The sequence below is a fragment of the Ursus americanus genome, chromosome 5 (genome assembly GCF_024610735.1).
Source record: "Ursus americanus isolate L20-20 chromosome 5, mUrsAme1.1.p, whole genome shotgun sequence".
NCBI lineage: Eukaryota > Metazoa > Chordata > Mammalia > Carnivora > Ursidae > Ursus > Ursus americanus.
Window position 1 is genome coordinate 51,988,956 of NC_142131.1, and position 24,750 is coordinate 52,013,705.

Genomic DNA, 24,750 nt, shown 5'->3' on the forward strand with positions numbered 1-24,750 from the left:
TGTCTCTGCTTTTGTCCTCAACCCCCTATCCTCTGTTCTCAACACCACAGCCAGAGTGAGACCTTTAAAACATAAATCACGTCATGCCTAAAACCCTCTGGTGGATTCTTGTCTCACTCCGATAAAAGCTAGTTCTTACAAAGGCCCACGAGGCCCTACAATCTCCCCACTAAGTTGTGGCTCTAATTCCTACTGCTTTACCTTTGCTAACCCGGTTACTCTGGCCTGCTTGCTGTTCCAGAAACTTGCTGGCTAGGGTCCCACCGCAGTGCCTTCGCACTTTGTACTTGCTGTTCCCTCTCCCTGGAATGCTCTTCCCCCATCTATGTGTTTGCTCACTCCTTCACTCCTTTTGAGTCTTTGCTCCAAGTCACTTTCTCTGCGAGGCCTTCTCTGACCACCCTATTTGCACTGCAGTCCTCCCCCACCAGCACCCCTGTCCTCGCGTTGCTGCTTGCTTGTGTTCTATGGCATTTCTCATTTCTAACATAGGTTATAATGTACTTATGTACCTTGCTTGCGGTCTACCTCCCCTCTCTAAATGTCAGCTCCACAGGGTGGGGACTTTGTCCATTTTGTTCACAGCTACATCCCCTGTGCCTACAACAGTGCCTACACATCATGGGTGCTCAGTTAGCTGGATAAGAAGGGACACCTCCCCATGTCAGGAGCAAGGCGCCAAAGGGAATACTATTCCTGGGGTGACTCGTTCTTAATTTAATTATTTTAATTTCACTGACTCCCAACAACAGCCCTTTATGGTGACAACTATGATTGGCTGCATATTATAGATGGGGCAGCTGAGGCTCCGCAAGATAGTAAAGAACGTGTAGAGTTGGACATCCTGCAGCTCTCAGGACAGGCACTGGTGTCAGACTGCCTGGGCTGGTGCCTGGTGCCTCCATTTACCTTCTACAGGACCTTGGACAAGGTTTTGTCCTTTTTGTGCCTCAGTGTCCTCATCTACAAAATGGGTATAATCATAGGACCTACCCCCAAGGGTTGTTAGAATTCAGCGGCACAATACATGTCCATTCTTTAGCTTGGGCTACACGGATGGTGCTCAATAATGTTAGCAATTGTTATTCTGGGAGCTACACTCTGCTGCGTGAGTGGGGCCCCTGGGCCACTCGTCACCCAGGAGTCTCCATCCCATTTCCACGGGGGACCTTGGGTCAGTCCAAGCCTCTGCCTCCAAATGGCAGTGGCTGGTCTTGTTCAGTCCCATTTGTTTAGGTGGAATTTAATTTCTGCCTAAGCCGAGAGGCTTCTGGCCCCTCCTGCCCTCTCTCTTGCTCTCATCAGCAGGAAAATGAGCTCTGGGAGCTTTCCCCCTGGTCCAGAAATCCAAGGTGAAGAATTTCATTAACAATCAAGAGGACATAATCAACATTCTAATAATTCCAGATCTGCACTCCCCCATTTTGCAGCCCCCCCAAAATGCCCCCATCCTCCCCACTTCATCCCATTCCTGGCTCTCCCAGACACACTCACCTTGACCAAGAAATCTCATTTCCTCTCAAGCCAAATTTACTTTGCTATTAAATTCAGCACCTTACCTTCTGCCCTGATGATGAGGGGATGTGCTCCAGACTTCCTAGACTTCTCCTGCTTCTGAAAGAGATGTGAATGGGAACAGTGGTGTCATGAGGGGTTGGCTTCTTTTACACCTCTGGGAATGTTCCAGAATGGGCTGACACATTTTCCCCTAGGGACTCAGGAACTTCATACTCCATGGCTGGGGAAGCAGAACTTCTCCTGGTGTGGCGGGTAGGAGGGCGGCTCTGGTGAGCTCTTCTTCAGGACTGCTGAGTGACCCCCTATCCTAGCATTTAGGAAAGTTTAGCCTATACCATCTTCCGCCTGTATGACCTTGGATAACTTAATTTATCTGTGCTTCAGTTTCCTTACCTGTAAAATGGGGATGATAGCAGTAATGCTCCTCTCAAGGTCACTGGGGAAAGGAAAGGAGATGTTTATTAGCACAGTGCCTGGTATGGAGTGGGCACGGGGCAAATAAGAGCTGCTGCTATTGTTACAAGCATACCAGTGGTTATAGAGTCTTTCGCACTTGAATCCTGCAATGTGGTACCCACCATCCTTTCTCTCACCTTGTTCCTCCCTTCATCCAGTTGGAATACAAGGAGTGCTTATGGATACAGTGAAGTGTGGCTTATGAGGATGTTAAACAGGCCTTTCCGGTACAGTGTGGTCGGAGCTATGATAGCCGAAGTTCCGGGGGGCTATGAGAACCCAAAGGGGGTGCCTCTGTGAGATCCGAGGGTCTAGCAGGAGCTGACTTGTATTGAGAGCTGAGGAATGAGGAGCAGTTTGCATGGAGATGGTATGTAGGAGGGACTGAGGGTGGAAACTGTCAGGGCAAAGGCCAGGAAGTGAGAGCTCCTCACTGAGTGCTCCTTCCACGGTGGTGCTGAGGGGCCATCAGGAGCAGAGGCCAGCTGGGTGAATCTGACCTTGTGAGCCATGAGGGGGAGTTTGGTTTTTATCCTGAGGGCAATGTGAAGCCACTAAAGGACACTGAGAAAAGGACTGACCTGAGTTTTCTTAGAGAAACATCTATCTGGCTGCAGTGTGGGAACCAGATGGGAGCAAGACAAGGACCCACATGGGGAGATGAGCAAGAATGTGGATGGGGCCTGGGCCAGGGAAGGCTGTGGCAATGGAGAAATGTGGAAATGTGCATTACAGAGGCAATCCTGCTCAGGGCCGGCACGGTGGGACAGTCAGGGGGTTGGAGATGATGGGTGGCTGGGGTGTGGTTTGAGCACCCCCACCTGCTGGGGGTGGGGGCTAGTAGAAGCACAAGGACCAAGGGGAGAATGGCACCCTGCATGTCTGGGCCCCGGGTGGGGGATTTATGTGGCCCAGGTCCCTATCTAGGAAGATGCCTGAGGGAGACTAGCCTCAGAGCAGGTCACCCCGGCCTGGCCCAACTCAATGCTTTATGCAGCTGGGGCCACAAGGATTCCAGGCTCAACAGAGGCTGCTGCCTGAAGTTTAATTCTCTAATCTCTGAATCCTCCAGAAATCCCTTTCGAGACTTGAGCAGCCCTTAGGCATTCTTCCTGGTGGTGGCCCCATGGCAGGGCTAATGGCACTTCCCTTGTGCTTCACAAACACACACCACACCCTCTAGCCTGCATCTGTGCACATGTGCACGCGCACACACACACACACACGTGCACGCACACACACACACACACACACAGTGTTCCACGCTCCAGTATGAGCCCAGGGGAATGGGAGGATGGGAGGCAGGGCCCTTGAGCGTCCAGAAGAGGAGCAGGCACAGGAAGAGGGGAAAGAGGGACTGCAGGGGAAGAGAAGATACTCCCAGCTTCAGTCTCCCTGGCTCAGGCAGTGGTTTACCCTAGGTGACAGGGCAGGGGTACTGCTGTGCTGTCAGTGACAGAAGGTCCTCCTTCCTGGAGCTTCAGCTGGTCATTAGATTTTCAGACACCTTCCCTTCTAGCTCCTTCCTAGGGTTCACGGCTCTGGTGAGTCTGGTGCGTCCCCAACTTCTGACCTTCCCCCTGAGGGGATATATAGCAGGTCTGGCTGTGTGTGTGTGTGTGTGTGTTCTGGGGGAGAGGGAGACTATTTGGGGAAAAAGTTGAGGAAGGAGGAAAGTCTTGCTTCCCTTTGTACCGGAGATAGGAGAGGTTTTTTCCACTTGTAGGGGAGGTAAGACAGTTGGTTAGGAGCCTCCTGGAAGGTCGCCAGCCCTCACCTCTGGCCCCCAATCTTTCCTTTGTATGGCAGCTATATCAGCCCCTGGCCCTAAATCTTTCTACAGCTCCTCAGTGTCCTCAGAGTCAAGGCCAAACTTTCAAACATGACTGACAGGACCTCTGTCCACCCTTCTGGCCTCTGCATTGACCTTCCTTCCCCTTAAAGCCTCTAGGTTTCCTCCCACTCTTGTTCCCTTTTTTGGTCTAGCCCCACACCCTATCCTTCTTCCTCATTCTTTAGGTCTCTGAAATCCTGAAGCAAATTTTCTCAGACCACCCCTCTAAGCTAGAAAAGATTCCACCTTTGGGCCCCAGGGCCTCCCTCCCCGACCCCCATAGCCTGTGGTTCCCTTGTCCCAGCTCTGATCACTCTGTATAGTAACTGTCTGGCCCGTTCCCTGTCAAGGCTGCAAGCTCTGTGAGGGGGGAACTTGCCTTTCTAGAATCCTTAACGCCTGGCCCCATGACTAGCACTGATTAGATAATAGTGGAAGAAAAACTCCAGGAGTTAGCAAAACGGTATTACCTTTCAGTCTAGAAGCCAGTTAGAGATCACCAAGATAAACCTCCTATTTTTGAGGCCCAGACAATGGAAAGGACTTGTCCAAGGTCACAGAGAGTGTGTCTGAGCCAGGAAAAGAACTCAGGTGTTCTAACTACTGAGCTCTTGCCCTCCTAGGGTGGCTCTGGGTCCGGGGTGGGGGGCAGGCAGATCAGGAGTGCACAGGAGCAGGCAATGGGGAGAGGGTTCAGTCTGAGGATCCCCCCAGCAGCAACACTTACGGGTGTGTGTGCTTGACTGGTGGGGAACTCCTTCCTGCTGTCCCACAGTGAGGGGACACAGCTCCCTAGGGAGGAGCCCACTTAGAACTGGGTGACAGGGGTGCTGGGGAGCCAAGCCGGCCAGGCCTTGGACTTGCAATTTACGTCATCTTAAGCCCCCTTGGGAAAGCTGATAGTGGGTACCCAGGGGGAGAGGCAGGCGCTGGGGAAGCAATCACAGGCTAATAGCCTCCCAGCCTGAGATGCAATTAGGGGCGAATTCCTAGGGGACATGGAAGCAGGAGGGGCGGTAGGCTGTTTGGAATTGGGGGTGGGGGCACACCTCTACACTCTGTGCTCAGGGTCAGAACGACCACGATGTGGACACGGGTTGGGTCAGAAGTCCCTCAAATAGAAGGAAGGGTAGAGACACAGGCGGGTAGTAGTGAGGGGGGGGGTGCCTTGGAGGTGAAGAACAATCCTGGAAGATTAAGTAGGGAGGGGTGCTTTCCCAGGACCCCAGATACAACAGGCAAAGAGCCAAGCTCGGTAACTGAGAGCCTTAGCCTTTCTGAGTGGCAGTTTCCTTCTCTGTAAGATAAGAACACTAACAGAATCCATCTCAGAGGGCTATTGGGAAAGTTAAATGAGAAAAAGCCTGTAGAGGGCTTAGCTCAGACCCCAGCCCTCACCCAGCACTCAGGAAACCATGATGATGACGATGATTGAGGGAGGTAGTATCACATTCGGGGCATAAACAGACTCGGGCATCATGCAGCTCTGGGTTCACATCCCAGCTCCTCCACTTACCAGCTCTGTGGCTTTAGGCTAAAGACTAAGCCAGGCTAAAGACTAAGCCAGGGGTCTGTTATCTGTAGAAAGAACTGTAGCACTGCCTGGCCTCAGCCAGGGATGGGTGAGGGGCATGAGGAGTTGCAAACTGCCGAGAAGCAGGTTCTCCCTGAAGGGAGCTCCCCAGGGTGGACGGCGGTCACTCCGAGGCCCCAGGTCACCACCCCGAATCTTCTGCCCCTGAAACCACCAAGCAGTTCTGACTGTGACTTCAGGGGCTCCAGCAGGGGCCCCAGCACCTCACTGTGAAAGATGGCTTCCTCCTGAAGCCTTAAGGGGTCAACAGGGACAGGTGACTGGGGTTTGAAGGTGAGTTCTATTTAGAAACTGCCATCAGATACACTGCAGCTGTGAGGCCCCGAGAACCTGCTGGACCAGTTCAGTCCTCCCAGAGCTGCAGCCCCAGGCCCAGCCTCAGCTCAGAGAGGAGGGGGAGGGAAGGGTGCGACATTCACATTCGTCCTGAGTGGCCTTTCCTGAACACTCTAAGTCATCTGGTGTAATCCTCACAACCCCCTGTATCATCCCTAGTTTGCAAACAGGTAAACAGAGGTCAGAGAGATGAAGTAGGTGCCCAAGGCCGCCTGTCAGCCCCAGCATTCAAACTCAGGTTTGTTCCAGAGCCCAGGCTTTGAGGCTCCGCCCAGCACTTCTGAACTGGAGGGAGAAGCTTGGAGATGACCTGTGCCACACACATTCCTTCCCAGGGGGGCGGGGGGGAACGCATTCCCCGCCAGTTCTGGAGGTCTGTAGGAATATACAGCTTGGCAGTGTTAACAAGCCCTGGATTCAGACGCTGGTAATCAGAGGACCCAGGGTTAAAGGGCCAGGCTGGCTGAAGTGGAGAGAGTTTCCCCTGCCGCCATGAGATTATGGACTGGGCTACAGGTGTGGGTGCCCAAGGACACAGGATGGCCCCCAGCTCTGTGGCCCCTTTTCACCTGCCTCCCAGGCAGGTGCTTTGAGATAAAACAGCCCCAAACTGGGGAGGTACAGCCACAAACCTGCCGAGGCGGCTGCCTTGGGGTAAATATGAACCTGGATTTCCTGGTCCCCGGATGACTCGGCATAGCTGGGCCCAAGGGTCTCCTCTCTGGTGGAGAAGGTGGAAATCGGCAACCCCCAACCCCCTAGGGGTAGTCTCAGTGCAAAGGTCTTCCTCCCCAGCTCCCGCACAGGCTCTGCGAGAGGAAGCTGCACTCCGGCCCCAGGGCCTGGCTGAAGCTGGAGATACAGCCAGTGTGGCAGCAGGAGCAGGGCCCTGAGTGGACGGGAGTTCACATCCTGGCCCTGCTACTTACCGGCTGTGTGGCCTGGGTCCTAGTGTCGTGGTCTGTAAAATGGGAATAATCACATCCGTCTCCACACAGATTCATGTGGAACATTTGCAAGGAAAGCACAGGCATTCTACAATCATTTGTTTCCTTTCCTCCCCAGCTCCCAAGGCTCTCTGGCAATGAAAATCAGCAGAGCCATCCCAAGACTCCCCTTTAAAACGCACAGAGCCAGGAAGAGAACAACTATTAAGTCCACCTGAGATGAAGCAGGCCTAGAGCTCTGACTTTCACAGCTGTGGGATAGAAATGATGATGTTGTCCTTGTTATTGAGTTACTGACACCTGAGAAAAGCAGGGCTGGCGAGGCCTTAGAAAGCAGATTCTGGTCCCACTCCCTTCTTTTAAAAAGGGGAAAGGTAGGGTGCTTGGGTGCCTCAGTTGGTTAAGTGTCTGCCTTCGGCTCAGGTCATGATGATCCCAGGGCCTGGGGATTGGGTCGGGCTCCCTGCTCAGCGGGTAGTCTGCTTCTCCCTCTGCGCCGCACCTACCCCATGCTCCCCCCCATGTGTTCTCTCTCTCAAATAAATAAAATCTTTTTTAAAAAAGTGGGGGGGAGGCAGAGGCGGGGAGCTGCTGGCCCAATGTCACCCAGAGGGCCAGGGTCTAGTAGAGCCAGGCTGCAATCCAGGCTGCCTGTGGTTTTGTTTCCTTCACATCAGGAGAGGCAGGTCCTGGGAGAGGGGCCCAGCCTACACCAGGAGGGGAAAGGCCCCTACCCAGAGGCCCTGCTGCTCTTGGCCACTTCCTGAGCACCCGGAACTGTAGCTGCCACACAGTGGACATCCAATAAGTATTTATGGAATGAATGAGTGAATGAATGAATGAATGAATGAGGTGGTAGGAAGATAAAGATGTCCCTCCAGGACAGGTGGATGTCTCCTTGAGACTCTGGTCACCTTGACAAGTAGCCCTCAGTATGTCCCCAGGGCTGAGTCCACATGTCTACTGTGCCTGCTGTGTCTCCTCCAGATGGCAGCTATGGGAGGAGGGGAAAGGAGATTCCTCAGGGACAAGGACTGAGGCCGCAGCTCGAGGGATGGAGGTGAGGCAGCAGGAGAGTTAGCTGAAGGAGGCAGGGAGGCTGGGTGGCTTTTGCTGTGAGAGCTCTGTGAGGGAAGAGTGCTCCGTGTCTGGAGCTGGAGGGGGCGTGTGATGAAACTGGGGGGTGGCTGGGGGACCCTGAGTCACACTTGCTCAGAGCCTGGTAAACCTGGGGGGCTCCGCAGGCAAAGGCCACCTCCGCTCCTCACAGGTACTCAGCTCTGGCTGCTCAGGATCCTGTTGCCATGGAGATGCGGAAGGCTCCTTGGAGAGCATTGGAGGCAGGGGGCGTGGCCTGCCCTCAGCAAGGTTTGAAGCCTGGGGTGGCAGTGGGGGTGCAGTTAGGACAGCACAGGGGTTTGGTTGGGACCGGGGCAGGCACAACACCCACTGGCATATAGGCACCGTGGCAGCCCCTGGGTTTAGAGTCCACGCCCTGGGCTAGAATCCCAATTACTAACTGGTGACCTTGGACAAGGGACCTCGCATTGCTGACCTTCAGTTCCATCATCTCTAAAATGGGGTTATAACAGTCTCCCTAGGGTGGTTGTGGTGTTCACTTGAGCCTGAACATGGAAAGCCCAGTGCCGGAGCATAGTGAAACCCAGGAAGCGGTAACTAATAATTCTATAATTGGGGTTAGGATTGGGGCTCTGCAGGAGTCTGCCCTGAAGGCAGCAGCTCCCTGCCCTCAGCCTGCTCTTTAGCACTCCTGGGTGAGGCTGGAGAGAAGCCTGACTCATTCTCCACAGACACAGGCGATCAAGAGTCAGGAGTTATGTCATCCTTTGAACATGGGCCTGGAGGCTCTGCTGCAGGCTCATCTAAAAAAATAAATAATAACAACTTGAATAATTCACAGAATCTGTGTGAATAATTCACCAGGGCCTCCCAAGCACCAGCCGATTAGTCACCACAGACCCAGGCTCTGGTCCTGTCTGCCTCTGGCTGCCCCACCAGCCCTGGGGAGTGTGGCCTGGCCACAGGTTCGGGAGGTTGGTGGGCCTGAAGAAAGGGCCCCCCTCCCCCAAAACTGCAGGAGTCTGGGGGCAGCCAGGAGGTAGGATCCATGGTCTCTCCATGATAGAGACCCATGGCTGGGAAGCCAAAGGGGACTGTCCTAAAGTCCCTGGGCTAGTGAGATCCTATAGCTGGCCATCACTGCTTCCTGCCTCTGGGCTGCATTTTGGAGATGTGGAAGGTGAGCCCCTTCCTCTTATAATTTAGTAACCAGTAGCCAGCCCAGCATAGCTCCATGTCCACAGGGACCCCAGGCTTCGAGGTCTCTCAGGCCTGAAATCGATCCTGCAAAGCCCACACTGAACTCTCATGTTTCTCCTGGGAGGTAGGATGCGGCGGGGGTTAAATGCCTCTGCTCAGGACTCGGACAGACCTCAGTTCAACCTCCCAGTTACCTCCTGTGTGTCTTTGCCAAGTGGCTCAAACCTGCCAGGTCTCCCTTTCCTTGTCTGTCAAATGGGGATTAAAAACACCCACTTCACAACATTGTCACTGTTCTGCAGGTGAAATGATGTAATGACCATCAGTTGCTTCGTGCAATGCCTGGCACATAGTAAGTGCTCAAAAACAGTAGCTGTTATAAGATACTCGTGTTCTTTCCAAAGATAGCATGGTGGGGACTCAGAGTAGGAAGAGGGCTGCTCAGATGTCGCAGATGTTCATACAAAATATGATCTGCAGGCCCAAGAGATGGGCACAGACTGCAGGCCAATCCTGTCTGTTAGAGTGTGGGTGGCCTGCGAGGTCCTCCAAGTAGATGCTCCACTCAAACGCCCACCATCCTGTTTATTTGCTCCTCGGCACTTGCCACAATTTGGGATTATTTTCTTAGTAATTTTTTGAATGTGTGCCTTCCCCACTAGACTATGAACTCCATGAGGACAGGGACCTCATCTGTCTTATTTACCAGTATCTCCGAAGGTCCTAGAATACTGCCTGGAACACAGTAGGTGCTCAGTAAATATTTGTCCTTAAATGAATAGATTCATCAGCCTCCTGGAAGAGAGCCTCCATCATCGGGGGGGTGGTGGTGTCAGAGTTCGGGGGCTAGTAGTTGGGTGTGCAGCCTAGAGTGAGGACAGTGGTTTTGGGGCTGGCCCCTGCCAGACTGGCTGCAGGGGTGAGAAAATTCCTATCTCTCCCTGTCTTCCCCCCCTTCCAGGTAAGTCTTCCCCAGACCAACAGTACCAGGGACGCTTAATGGTGGCACAAGCTCACTCTGCCTTCCGCAGTAATGATTTAATCGCTTGTTTAGAATTTCCGGTGGCATTAATGATTACTCCCCAGAACGGGGGGGAATAATTGGCTGCGTTCTCACGGTGAGCGAGCTCCCTGTGAGTGGGGAGCTGAGGCTGTTCTTCTGTAATCTTCTTCTCTCACCTGCCTGCCACTCACTTGTAGGGTGATGGAGATGGATGAGCTCATGTGTGCAGAGTTGCTGGGCAGCCGCGTGGAGCCTGCAGGGCCTAGCTGGTGCTAGGATGCTGCAGGGATGGAGAGTGGGGGGACTGGGGGAGAGACGTGCAGGAATGCAGAGACTGATGGAGAAAGAGCAAGAGCCAAGAGACGGTGAGAGAGAGTGACCCTGGGAATCGGTGTTCTTGAGCCAAGTGATCCCCGGGCTCAGCTCCTAGCTTCTGGTTCTCCCAGCTGCCTCGGCCTTGCTGTTTGGCACAAGCTTCTGGGCGTGAATGTGTGCCCTCTTGTGTGTGCGCGTGTGGACATCCCTAGAGCAGTGGTTCTCAAAGAGCGCTACGCAGACCAGCAGTGGCAGCAGCTTAAAGTGCGCCTTCTTAAGCCCCACCTCAGACCTACTGAATCAGAAATGGCTCCAGATGTGGAGCCTGGGGCTCTAATGAGCTTTTTGGATGGCTCTGGAGCACCCAACTGTGAGATGCCCTGCTCTAATGTGTAGAGAGTGTAGAGACCTGTGAATGGGCGCGTGGGCTGTGGGGGCCACATGTACATACGTGTAAGGTGTCTGTGTGAGCATTTCAACCGCTGTCCCCGCCAAAGGCCCAGGGAGAAACCCGATGCCTATGCCACCCAAGGAACCCCAGGGCTGCTCACTTCCTGGGTGGCCACAGGACCCCCTGCCTGGGGAAGCTGAGGGGGCTAAGTGAGGCCCACTGTCCCTGCCACAGCCTCCAGTAAAGTAGGTTGGGAGCGGGACCTGCTGAGAGTTGCCGGCCTCAGTCCTGATACCTCAAAGTGGCTCAAAGAAGGACCCAATCCTGGCTCCACTACTCTGGGGACTTGGAGTCCTAGGGACCTTTCCCCACTCCGCCCCTCCAGGAGCCATTGCTGTTGGGCTTCAAGGAAGTGAATTTTCAGGGATTAAGCAGTTTAAGGAGGTCTATGCAGGGCTGGGGGGAAATGAATTATCAGCTGAGAGCCAAAAGAGGCAGTACCCACCCTCAGGAGCAGCCAGTGATGCAGCAGAATTTGGAGCTCGGCCCAAATATTTTGTGTTTCAAAAAGGGGGAGTGGGAGGTGGGGTGGGGTGAACCCTGGAAGTTCTTAGGGTAGCTCTGGGGCATGAAGGCATTGCAGGGGGAGGAGAGGGAAGGGATGGGAAGGGGAGGGTAAAGATGGGGGTGGGGAAGGACAGGGCATAAGGAAGAAATAGGGGAAGCAGAGAGTAGGAAACCGCGGGAGGGTGGGCAGTCTGAGAGGAGTAAGGGAGGAAGGTAGAGGGGGAGGGGGAGGGGCAAGAGAAGAGAAGGGAGACACTTCGGGTGGACGAGAGAAGGGAAGGAGATGTGGGGAGGTCCTGGCAGCAGGATAATGAGAGCGGTGATCCCATAGGCATCTATGGGGGCAGGATGGAGGAAAGTCACTAAGGACTGGGGATGCCCAGTGCTCAGGGAGGAGGGGGGCATGGGGGCCTCTCCCACCCTAGGCTAACCTGAAGAAAGGGATGTGGGCATGAGATCCATTAAGAATCTGAAACAAATGAAAAAGTAAGCTGCTTGTTGAGTTTTGTATTTAACAAGGCAAACAAATGGAAGGAGTATGAATAATTAGGAAGTAATGAAGACCTTGCAAAAATAGCTTTTTCTTTAAAAAAAAAAAAAAGGTAACAAAACACTCAGAAAACCAGAACATATGCAAATTGCCCATCTTGGGCAGGTGAGTGAGTCAGCAAGCCAAGACACCCAGCCCCTAACAGCCCAGCTGGGCCTGGGGATATGGGGTGGGGGAGGTAGAAAGAAGGGGGCAGGGGGAGGCATTGGCCAAATCCTGCCAGAGGAAGTTGGGAAGTTGAGATCATGTACGTTCCCCACGCTTCCCCGCCTGCTGCTCTCTCTGCTGGAGCACCCGGGACCCATTTGGTGGAGACCATGGCAGTCCCCAGCAGTGATGCTGACCTCATATGTCTAAGCCCGAACCCCAGCATCTCTCACTTCCTTTAATTACCACTGGGGACCCGTCATCCATTAATTCCATGCAACCCTTTCTGAACTCCTTTCTATTTTCAGCTTGCGAAGACCCCTTGAGGGTAACAAATTCCCGAAGTTGGACAGCAGCTGTGTCAAGCAGGACTTCCCTTTAGAAATCCTAAATTAAGTAACTCTAACTTCAGAAGGGATCTCCTTGTTCTGGGCTAACATTTCTTTATCAGTAACTTGGGAGGTTTGGGTTAACACTCCTCCCCCACCCCCCGCCCCCACTGTTTCCAACAGCCCTTTTGCTCCCACATTCGAAATATTCTGAGCTTTGTGGTCAAACAGACTTGGGTCCAAATAGGGGCTCTACCACTTTCTAGCTGTGTGACCTTTGAACAAGTCACTTATCTTTCTGTCTTTAGTGTTTCCATCTGAAAAATGAGAAATAATTTTATTGCCTCTTTCAAAGATCAGGACATGATGGAATAATATAAGTCATCTAAAATGGTTTCCAGCTGGGGTGCCTGGGTGGCTCAGTCGGTTAAGTGTCTGCCTTCCACTCAGGTCATGATCCCAGTGTCCTGGGATGAAGCCCTGGGCTCCCTACTCAGCAGGGAGCCTGCTTCTCCCTCTTCCTCTCCCTCTGCCATTCTCCCTGCTTGTGCTCTCTCACTGTCAAATAAAAAATAATAAAATCTTTAAAACATTTCCCGGCACATCATAAGCGGTAGCTCTGTGCCAGGCGCTGTTCTAGGCCTTAGTGGGAAAACAGTGCGCAAGATAGGGAGGCTGCCATCCTCAGGGAGCCCACATCCCAGGAGGCTGTGGGGAGATGACCATAAGGCAGGAGACAAATCATTACAGTGATTCCAAAGAGTCATGGAGCTCTGAGGACAATAAAGAGGTGATGGAAGGGTGGGGGACAGATGGCTGATCTGGGAAGGCCTCTCTGTTGAAATGACATTTGAGCTGAGAAGAAGCCAGATAAGTGGATCTGGGGAGGAATTTGTGTAATTAGTCTCAGGATTTACAAGTAGTTCAGGGCCACATCTTCTATATCCTGCGTGGTTTCATAGAATTTGACCCCCCACCCCTCATCCCACTCTGCTTTCTTCTCAGGTTTCCCCCTCTCTGTGCTTAGAGTCCCCCATGTCTGCTAATGGGTCCCAGGCCTGAGAAGTGGTAGAAGGAGCAGAGGGGCCGAGAGCCGCCTCCTCCTTCCCTCACTCCCTCACTCCCACGCTGTCCCTCCCCTGCTTCTCTCCCCTTGCTGCCTGCCCAGGGTGATGGATGCCTCCTTCCCAGGGCTGAGTCATGTGCTGCCTCTTACAAGCTCTGGGCCAAGTCTCTGCCACCGCCCTCCTCCAGGCCCCTGTGGGGAGGCAGATTTATAGGGGGTTTCCCTAGGGACCTGCAAGCATTCTGCTCCATTCTGGCTCTGAGGCTGCAGAAGAAGAGGCCACCATTCAGGCTCAGAGCCACTTTCTTCCATGCACTCAAGCAGACTGAGGCCCAGAAGGGAGAAAGTGCTCCGAGGTTGTGCCAGCACCGGCAGTGGCTGAGCAGGGGCTTGAGGCCCGAGCTGCAGACTCTATGTCCAGTGCTCTTTTTCCTGGCCCACGAGGCTGCTTGCCTACACGGAGGGTTTGGTCAGGTTCTCTATCTACAAATACTTACTGAGCCCTTTCTCTGTCATAGGCACTGTGTGGGGCCCTAGGGATCAATAATAAGTAGAAAGAATACATAGTCCCTGTCTTCTGGAGCTCATTGTCTGGTGGGCTAGACAGGGGCTCATCAGCCAATCACTCACATGTAACCGAAGAGGAGCATGTCTCACACAACAGCACTCCCAGGGGGAAGGGAACAGCAGCTACAAAGGTCCTGAGGTAGGAATGAGCTGGGCATGTTTGGGGAGCAGAAGGAAGGTCCGATGGCTGAAGTGACGGCGGTGGGGGGGCAGGTATTGAGCGATGAGGGAGATGGCTTCAGGGTCAGATCTTCAAGGTCTGTGTGTAGAGTGTAGACAGGTGTAGGTTAAAGTGAGGAGGTGAGCTGATGAGCAAGGAGGTCAACACTGACTTCTCTCAGGAGCAGGGGGTGGCAAGCTGCTTCTTAGAGTCACAGGGGTGGGACCAATGCACACAGCCCCCACCCCCCCACCCCCGGCCGCCTTAAGGGAGGGCCTGAATGAAAATCTGCCTGCTGTGTCCCTGCAGCCAAGATACAGGCCCAGACAGAGCCTGTCCCCTGACAGTACACAGTCCCTTAAGAGATTTCCTGGACCCCCAAGACAAAAAGTGGGCTGTGCCTCTTAGGCATAGTGATGAACAGGTGGTGTTTGGCAGGCATTTCTGTGAGGAGAGGGTGTTTCTGATTTGGGGGGGGCGGAGCCCCTCTGTCTTGGCCTCATTTCTGGGGCTCACGCAGTCCCTCCCTAGGGCAGCCAGACTTGGGGGGGTGGGGCTTCAGCAAGTGAGATACAGCGAGGATCTATTTAAAGCTGCCGGCAGCTCGCCCCTTCTGTTCACGGCTCTGCCGCTCTGCCGGGTGGGAGCTGCCATCGTCACGCACCCACCGGCGCCACAGGAACACAGCAGCCCAGTGCACCCACACAGAGACGGGGGGGTGGTCTTTGTGCACCTCCACAGCCTGCCAGGGGGTCCTGCTGCTTGTAGGACAGGGCCAATGAGACACAAGTGGACCCTGGCCAGCCCCTCACTGGCCCCCTCACCATGTTCCCATCCACAGCCCAGGAAGGTAGCCTAAATTTAGGTCACCCCCCCCCCCCCATTGGCTACAAGCGTAACCAATTAACGGCTTTCGGAGGGTGTTGGTGGAGGCAGGGGCATCCTTAGGTCCATGTGGGACTGGAAGTGCTTCTTACTCTCTGGAAGTCTGTCCCAGGCCTTGGGGGGAGAGCCAGGAGCACCCAGCTCCATCCCTCCCACCTCCCAGGGTCCCGCAGCATGAGCTGTCTTCGGGGGGTGGGGGGTCTGCAGGGGTTCAAAGCACAAGCTGTGGAAGCACATGGCCACGGTGTGAATACAGGCAGGTGACTTAACATAGCTGAGCCTCAGTTTCTTTCTCTGGGGAGTGGGGATAAAAATAATGTTCACCTCCTAGATAGTTGTGAAGATTTTCTTTGAATTAAACACTTACAGAGCTTCCCCATAGGCCAGCACAGAGTAAGCGCCCAGTAAGAGACAGCTTTTGCCAATATTACTATCATGCTATATTTTGAAATTGACCTCCTGTCTCCAAATCCTTTGGTGGCCCCCTCCAGGCCCCTGTGGCTACAGACATGGGACGAAGGCCCTGGGGAAGAGAAGTGGCCAGTGAGTTTGGCCCCAAGTGGACTGCATGTGCTTTCTGTGGCCTGGACACACACAGGCCCTGGGCACCTCCTGAGGTCCCGGCAGCACGGCCTCTGATGTGCTGGTGACTCTGTCCCTGCTCTCAGCCTCACAAGCAGAACCCACAGCTTGCAGACCCCAGGCTCAGGAACCGCCATGGACTCCTCAAGCCATTTGGTGATTCTATCAGAACTGGGCAAGGGGGGGTGGGAGCTCTTCTTTCTGGACCAGACAGACAGGCAGACAGACAGATCTCTGCAGGGTCGGCCTTGAAATACAGTTTGTCCAGCCTCAGGAACAGACCAAAGTGTTGAGAGGATCTATACAGAAAAGGCCATTAGCAGCTCAAAACTGCTTCAGGGAGAGGAGAGATGGGCAAGCCTAGAGACTGAGAGCTGAGGGCTGGAAGCTGCAAAGGAGCAACAGGGGCAGAGAGGTCTGGCAGGGGGTGCCAAGGTGAGGGGCAGGCAAGGGGATGCCCCAGGTAGCCCCATCCCATGGCCTTTCACGGCATCCGGTTCCTGATCCATCCCATAGCCCCTTTACCCACATTTACCATCCCCAAGTCCTTAGCCAATGTCCTCTAACTCTACCCCAGATCCCCTCCACCCCACCCAGAGTTTCCTTCATCCCCTCAATACCCTCTTCTCCTATCCCTGCCCTTCACTGGAACCTCTTCCCTTTCACCCCATCTAGTCCACATCCTTGCATCCGGGGACCCCCACCCCCCTCCATTATCCCGCCCAGGTCCTCTGTGAAAGTCCCAGGACTCCATCTCCAGCTCAGCTCCCTTTTTCGGGTCCCCATCACCCCCTTCCGTCATCGTGTTCTGCAGCCAGCCGCCCGGGAGCTGAATCAGAGCCATAGAGCTAACATTTGCACACACGTCTCTCCAGATGACAGGCAAGATGGGCCTTCTGCCCTCGGCCCACACACACCCGTGCTCAGGAAGCAGAGAGAGCCAGGACTGCACTCCACACGGGCTGGGGAAGAGGACTGGGGGGGCCCTTCCCTTCTGGATAACTGGCCTGACCTGGCCCCTTGGGCCTTTGTTCAAGGCTGGGACTCACTGGTTAGGGAGCAGAAAAAAGATGAGATGGAGAAAGACGTTGAGATTGGCAGAGAGAGGCAGCAAGAGAGTTCATATCAGAGACAGGGACAGAGGAGGAAAACAGGGAAGAGGCAGGCCCAGAGACTGAATAGAGACAGACATCCAAGAGATTGAAACAAGAAGAGAAATAGAGAAGGCCTGAGGAGGGAATGCAGAGAGAAGGGAGCAGATGAGCAAAAGGACAGGGAGGCACAGCAAATGGGGGTGGGGAAGAGAAGGGACCCCAAGAGGGAACAGGAACTGTCACCCAGGAGTGAGAGCTCAGATGCGGCCAGGAGCCCGAGCAAACCCCGAGGCGAGGCCTCAGAGATGTTGAGGGAAAACAGAACCCATGACTTCCACAGAAGGATCTAGGGCTATAGCTGGAGAGAAGGAGCAGAAGTGGTTCCCAGGCCCCCCAGGACTGGAGGAAAGCTGCTGGCAGGTGAGTCCAAAGATAAAATGAGGACCATGAAGCCCCTCACCTGGCAGAGCCCAGACCCAGGAGCTCTGGTGGGAAGAGTTGGGCTGATCCCAAGGGAGGCCTCCTAATGCTAGCCCAATGGTCATTTGCCGACAGCATTGCTTCTGCCCAATCACATTCATGATAGCCACCATTTATTTGAGCACCTACTATATGCCAGATGTTTACATCAATTATCCTTTCTAATCCTTTCATGCAAAATGCTTGCAAGGCCAACCCCAGTGGTACTCCCATTTTATAGATGAGAAAACTGAGCCTCATAAACGTAAAGGGCCTTGTCTAGATCTGTCTGACTCCACCACATAATCTATGAGCCTCTGCTTTTCTAGCAGTACCGTGTGGTTTCATCTCTGCTCTAACATTTTGTGACTTGGCAGTTTTCCCAACACATACATGTGGGCGGACCCCAGGAGACACATACAGGTGCTCCCAGGGGGTCCTTGGTATCTGTCCTTCATCTGCCCCTTGGTTTTCCCATCCCCAGCCCCAGCATCTCTTGCTTCTCCTCTGCAGTATCTCAGATCACCTCCTTCTAGCTCCGCAGCTAAGAACAAGGATGATGTCATTGCTTTTATTTAAAGAAAAGGACTGAGCTGGAGCTTCAGGATGGGGGTCCACGTGGGAGCAGGAGCGAAGTGACTGGCCATCCCAGCTCCTGGCCCAGCCCCTTCTGTCCCCCTAGCTGCCATCTGCTGAGCTGCTTCATGACTCTGCCCCATCCCCTGAGAAGCACCCCTGTGAGGGCTCTGCTCAGCATGGGAGCAGTATGGGAGAGACCAATGGGTGAAGGAAAGAAGGTGCCAGAATTCTGTGAGGATAGTGCATTTGTTATAAAGGCTAGGGTCAAGGAACATGCTATTGTTAAAGCCATACTACAGGGGAAACTGAGGCTCCAGGACATTAAGTGGGTCACCCAGGTGGGTATCTACACATGACATCCCAGTAGGACAGTAGTAGTAGAGGAGGATTAAAGTCACTTACACAGTGACTAGGTCTAAGTTCTTCCTCTTTCATCTCCAATGGTCTGAGTCTAATCACCTGTTTCTCTCCAGAACGCCTGAGGGGGGCATCAGTGAGGAAAGAGCCCAGGAGTGGGATCTGCTCAGCCTTCGCTGGGTTCCCAGTTCCCTTCCAGGGCCTGTGCTCCCACCCATGCAGGACCTCTCAGCAGTATCGCTACCCCTTTCTGGCCGCAACCTTTCTCCGGTATGGGAGGCCTCTTTTTGGGGGGTGTGGAACATTTATGACCTCATTTAAATCTAGCAACATTGCTGAGAGGTTGGTATGACTATTATCATCCCCGTTTTATAGCCAAGGCAACCGAGGCTTGGAAAGAGTGAGCAGCCTGCCCTTGTCACCCAGCTGGGAAGTGGCCGAGCCAGGGTGCAAATCCAGGTTTGTCACCTCCAAGACCACTGACCTCTGCTTCTTGCTGTTCTGTTGGCCTCTCCCTCGGCTCCCTCAAGAACCCCACAGCTTCCCTGCACTCCCCAATCCTCTAAGGAGGCTGAGGAGTCTATTAAGAGTCTTCGAGCCCCTCTTCTCTGCAACCTTGTCCCAGCAAAAAGCTCCAGAGCAGAAGACTGGGACTATGGTCTTCTGTTCCCCCAGTCCATTCCTGGGGTCCCTAAGCCATGCAGCTTTCAGTAGTTCCTGCCAGAAGCAGGCAGAGAGGCTTGCTCTATATTTTATTTAGCCACTAATTGCCTGCATTTAAAAGGCATCACAGTGCCACAGTCGTCCTCTGTTTCATGCCCTGATGCCTGTTTCTGCATGAAGGGACATTGGGGCAGGGGAACGAGTAGGAGAGGGGCCATGGTCTCCCCAATGACAGCTTTAAAAGCCTGACCCCGGCACTCAGAGCCCGAGGATGTCAGGTTGTCACCCTGAGATGCGAGAGGGGGCATGCAGGGGCTGGAGCCTCTGCAGAAAGGAAGAGAGAGGTCGGGGCCCTGGCCAAGACCAGGAAGGCACGGGAGGGGGCGCTCCATGTCCCCACTCACCCCTAAGATGAGGACCCAGCTGATGGAGCCCTACCCAGAATGCCTTGGGTCTAGCTCTGTTCTCGAAGCCAGAGGTCTCTGCAATAAAGCAGCTGCTTGCAAAAGGACACGGCACAGTCCTCAGTCCCATCTGCTGTGATCAGGGAGGAGACAGTGTGTCAGCCTTGCCTTTGCCCAGGAGCAAGAGCTGGGAATTTAAGGAGATGAGGGTAAGGGTGGGAAGGTGGAGGTAAGTGGATGAGATGGGTGGTCAATGGCAGGTAAGTTCTAAGACAGCCCCAGTCTTCCCACTTTGGGTTTTCCACCTACTGAGAAAGTGCACACGTTGGCTAGTGAACAGAAAACTTGGCTCCCACCCTTTCCCAATCTAATCCTGAGCCAAATGTCAGCTCTCACACTAACAGCAGACCTACTGACCTTCACCTCATCTCCAACCCTCACCCCAACCCTCATCCTGACTACAACTTGGCCACCAATCCTGTTCCCTGGCGTCTACATCAAGCCAAGGTACACCCCGAATTCTTCCCCTAACGGTGATAACAATCCCAGTCCCATCTCCAACTCCATTCCCCCGCCTACCTCCACTACCAACCCCCTCAACCCCACCGCTGCCCCATGCATCCTCATTCTAGTTTCCACCTCCAGGAATGGGGGTCCCTGCCCCGCTCTGCCTGCTTTTCCAGTAGTTGCCTCTCATCTGACCCAGCCCTTTCTCCATCCCTAGTTGACCTCCTAGTTACACCTGGTCTCAGCCCCTCACCCTGGCACCACACCTGGCCCCTGGCTTGGTCCTGTGGCACCCGACAAGGCTGCTTGTGGGTTAGAGGACTGCCACCTTGAGCCAAGCCACCAAGCCAAAGGAACTGTGGGGTGGTGCCTCCCATTTCTCAGAGGGCTCCGGGTCCCAGCTCTGAGTGCCGAAGTCTGCGCCCACGCGGTGTTCAGCTCTCAGCAACCAGCCTGATAACACCAGGACATGCGCAGGGATGTGACCGTGCCCCCAGCTGAGGAGCCATGCTTCTCCAGAGGAATGGTGAGAAATTAGCACTCTGTAGAGCGGCCCCACCACCGCCACTCCTCACACCTCACTGGGTAATTTCTACACGGCCGAAGGCTGAGCCTAATGGGCCGGCTGCTTCCAGCCCACTGGACAATCAGGGAGAGCAGCCCCCCGGGCCTCCCATGGAATGGGGGGCTCTGCGCTCTGCTAAAAGGATGACATTTCCATCTGGCAGGAGAGAAGGGCACTGTGAAAGCTTGGAAACCTGTAGCCACTGGGAGACGATGAGCAAGTTAGAGTGCTCTGCTGAGCCCTCAGAAGCAGAAAAAAATGTCCTCTCTAGGGATGGGCATAGAAGTCATCCCTGTCAGTGGCTTGAGTGCCAAGAAGCCACCATCTGAGCTCAGCAAATGCCGAATGATTAAGCCTCCAATGTGCAAAGCCTTCCGGAAAGCTCCTCCAAGCACAGCTCCGTGTACCTGTTCCCTGTTCCCAGGACCCACCCTGTCCACCCTCGAGCCACTGGTGACGATTGGCAGCTGGTGCCACCACATGGGCTGGCACCCCCCCAGACCAGCTATCATCTCCCGTCCCTCTTCCTGGGGTCTGTCTGTCTGTCTGCTCAGATGGGGAGCTGGCTGGCCGGGCTGGCCGCCAACTCTGCATTTCCTGCCGGGCCCGTGCACTGTGGTTGCTCACCAAACACTAACTGAACGTTTGGTCTGTACTTTCTCCAGCTTCGTTTCCCAGCAACTTCCACTTCCTGAGAAGTGGGATGGTGACTTCCGTTGCATCTAGCAGGGGTGGCAAGCCAGCCTAGTGGTTAAGAGCTCCTGCTCTAGGATCAGACAGCCATGCCTGGGTGCTAAATGCACTTCCAGCCCCACCATTTGTTAGCTGTGTGACCCTGGGCAAGCTGTCTTCACTTCTCTGGACCTCAGTTTTCTGTTTTGTAAAATGAAGGTAATTACGGTGCTTATCTCACAGAGCTGCTTTAAAAATGAGGACGTACACGATAAATGTGTGTATAAAATGGTGCACATAGTAGCTGACGGTAGGTCCTTAGTAAACACTACTTATGATGATAAGTCTGCAGACACTGGTGGCCTAACTTCAAGGCCAGGTCCCAAGAGAGGAGTCAGCTTGGCTCCTTCTCCTGGGGAGAGAATGTTTGATATTGTTTACAGTCCTGTCTGAAGCCACCCATTCCTCTTTCTCTTCATCCCACCAGACATTCTGTCCCCCTCTCCCAGACTGGGCCAATCCAGTTATTCATGCATTCATTCACTCATTCACACCTTCCTCTTAACAAATATTTACAGATGGACTCTTCTGGATCAGGCCCCATGCTACAGGTTGGGAGACCCTACCCTCACAGAGCTCATGGCTGAGATGATACGGGACTGGGTGCTTGTCAGCACCAGAGTGGGAGGCATACAGGACACCTGAGTGGAAGGGAAGGCAGGCTTATCTAAGCTACGGCCCGGAGGACAGGTAGGAGTTAGTTGGGGAAGAAGCTTTCCAGGCAGAGGACACAGACCTGGTGAAGGCCTGGGGAGGACGGAACAGGCAGAGGCATGGCTTCAGGAGTATCCAGAGTGGTAGAGGGGCCCGAAGCAATAATGTATCACAGGCTGGAATTTGCATTCTGTCCTCAAAGCTCTCCTTTTGGAGATCAGACCTGAGCTGACACTTCTCCCTCTCTCCACCTACAGACTCCATCCAGGTCAGGAGACCCATCCTGAGCCCCTGCCTGGCTGCTGAGGGTTCGGGAGGTGGGGGAGGCCTGGGACAGGAGTTCACAACCTGGCTGCAGATGGACGGAACCCAGGAGGAGGAAGACCTCAGCTGGAGAGAATATGCACCAGAGCCAGCATGACTCAAGCATCGACGGTGTGTTCTTGCTCAATTTTCCCAACAACATTATGAAGAGATACCCTTATCAGTTCCATTTTCACTGGGATTTTCAGCAACACACCCACGTTTCCACATCTACAGAATGTGGCCCTGCTGTCAGTCCCCAGGGCCCGTGTGCTTAACTGCTTGGCCGCCCTGGATGTGGGACAGCGCTGGGGCAGAGGACCTGGGACAGGACAGGGCAGGGAATGGAGCCTTCTTGGGAGTGACTGCCCTTGGCCTCTAGACCAGCCAGTCTCCCAGACACAGACCCTGAGAGCAAGCACCCGCCAGTCCCGTGAGGGGACAAAGCCCCCCATTCAGGGTTCTGATGATCTCCGCTCCCAGCTGCTCAGCTCCTTGCAAAGCATTTTCCCTTAATAGCCTCCCATTCAACGGGACGCCTGCAGCCCACATCTGCGGAATCCAGGGCACAACAACTCCTCCTACCAGACCAGCAAGGCTGCCACGGCCATGGTCACCATGTCCCAAAGTTTCTCCTTCTCCTCCAAGCCAGGAACCTTCCCATCTCTGTCCACTCCACCTGCTCTTTCCAGGACTCTGCCTCTAGAAGGGAACAGAGTTGAGATCCTTTCCTCAGGCCAGCCTGTCCTTAACTTTTCTCTGCAAAATGTGTATGAGGAGTGGACTTGGAGAGCAGGAGGAAGAGAAGAGCTCCTGGGTTCTAATCCCTCCTCTGCCTCCAACTTGCTGTGGGGCCTTGAGAAAGTTGCATCACCTCTCTGGCACTTGCGTTTCCTCAACTGTAGAATGGGAAGGTAGCCCAGGCGTGGATTCAGACCACCCAGGTTGAAATGCTGGATCCACCACTAACAGGCTGTGTGACCTTTGACATACCCCTCTGAACCTCAATTTCCTGATCTGTATAAATGGGAAGATCTACCTCAACAGCTGTTGAGAAGATTAAAGGAGTTAATCAACATGAAGCACTTATCGTAGTGCCTGGCTCCCAGTCAACAATCAATAAATGTTAGCTATAATTATTATTATTACCATAATACATATTTTCTAAACTTTTTAGCTGCAGAATTCTTTCTTTTTGAATACAATTTTTAGCAGAACCCTGATACTGCTAAAAGGTAAGGAGGGCTTGGCCACCCCATCTTCTAGCTCTTGCCAGCTCCGACCCACAGTGGCCTCTGGTTTATCAGTCCTTCCTGGAAGGTTTTATTTTATTTTTTTAGATTTTATTTATTTATTTTAGAGAAAGAGTGAGCAGTGGGGGAGGGGCAGAGGGAGAGGGACAAGCAGACTCCAGGCTGAGCACAGAGCCTGATGTGGGGCTCGATCTCACAACCCTGAGATCACAACCTAAGCTAAAATCAAGAGTTCGATGCTCAACTAACTGAGCCAGCCAGGTGCCCAGTTCCTGGGAGTTTCTTAAAACCAGTTTCCCGGGGCGCCTGGGTGGCTCAGTCAGGCATCTGCCTTTGGTTTGGGTCATGATCCCAGAGTCCCGGGATCAAGCCCCCCCATCCCCACCCCCCCCAGTGAGGAGTCTGCGTCTCCCTCTCCCCTCCCCTCATTCGTGCTCTCTCTCTTTCTCTCTCTCTCTCTCGCTCACTTTCTCTCTCAAATAAATAAATAAAATCTTAAGAAAAAAAAGTTTCCCACGCTCCACCCCTGAGATTCTCATTCAGGAGATGTGGGGTGAACCCAGACAGTAGATCTTGTAGAATCATCCAGTTAGTTCTAAGGATCACCCAGGTTCAGGCTGCACTAAGGTCCTCTCTGGCCCTTAGGTGACATGGAGACTGTGAGTACGAGGACCTCCTCTCCCACTGCCCCCTTGAGACTGAAAAACATCCTACACGGGCCCGGCAAGTTCCAATTGTCCTCACACCCTCACTCAGCTCCCAGCCTGTCCCCTGCCTTCATCAGGGTTCCCTTCTGTGGGTTCTTTCTCTTGGAGCCTTGACCAAAAGTGGACAGAGGGCAAATGCTCCTTTACCCGCCTCTAGGCCCAGCCTTCAGTCACCCTGTGCCTACCCCTCCTTTCCAGGGCTGTCACTTTTGCTGGTAATGCCTACATAGCTGTAAGCACATACTATGTGCCAGGCACGTGCTAAGCTCCTTACATTTATCATCTCATCAAAGCTCACAGAGTCCTCCGAGGCATGAATTATCGTCATCTCCGTCTGAGAGACGAGACGAAGCAAAGCAGAGAGCTTAGGTGATGTGACCAAAGTCACACAGGTGTAAATAGCCAAGCCGAAACTCTACCGTAGGTCTGCTTGACCCCATAACTCATGCTCTTAACCACTCTGCTGACATCCTCCCCCAGGTGGCCCCACTCCCACCCTTACTCTGTTATCTCCACTCCCTGCCTCCCACATCCCCAGGGACCTGACGAAGCTTCTCCCAGGAACGTGGCTCTGGCCGCAGCTCAGATGGCAGACAAGAAGCACCACCAGGGCTTGCTCAAGCTGGTGTCTCAGAATGCCTGGGTCCTGAGTCAGGGTAGAGGGGCCAGGCATTCCTGTGGAAGATCACAAAGGTGCTGGTGAATCCAGTCACCCTGTCAGCTCCTCTTGAGCGGACACCCATCAGACTTTCCATCTGCCAAGGGGCAGTCATCCACCCACCCAGCTACTAGGGCAGCCTGCACGCACCAGCCCTGGTCATCTGTCAATCTTCCTCTGACATCAGAGGCCAACAGATGGTCCTTATGTGCTTCTTGGTTCATCAGTTGGTCAGTTCCTCTCTCTGGTCCAAGAGCCTTGATTTGTGAGTCCCCAGGGTAGAGCTCC

At 53.8% G+C, this 24,750-nt stretch overlaps 1 long non-coding RNA gene across 1 annotated transcript in view; it reads right to left on the reverse strand.

Moving 5' to 3' along the window:
* The window catches only part of LOC123790217 (uncharacterized), a 154,938-nt gene that overhangs the window by 52,733 nt on the left and 77,455 nt on the right, over window positions 1–24,750 (reverse strand). Inside the window, exons 3-4 of the long non-coding RNA XR_006779041.2 lie at window positions 1,912–1,954; window positions 1,560–1,614 (exon numbers count right to left, since the gene is read on the reverse strand). This is a non-coding gene — a long non-coding RNA (uncharacterized LOC123790217). The remainder of the gene's footprint in view (window positions 1–1,559; window positions 1,615–1,911; window positions 1,955–24,750) is intronic.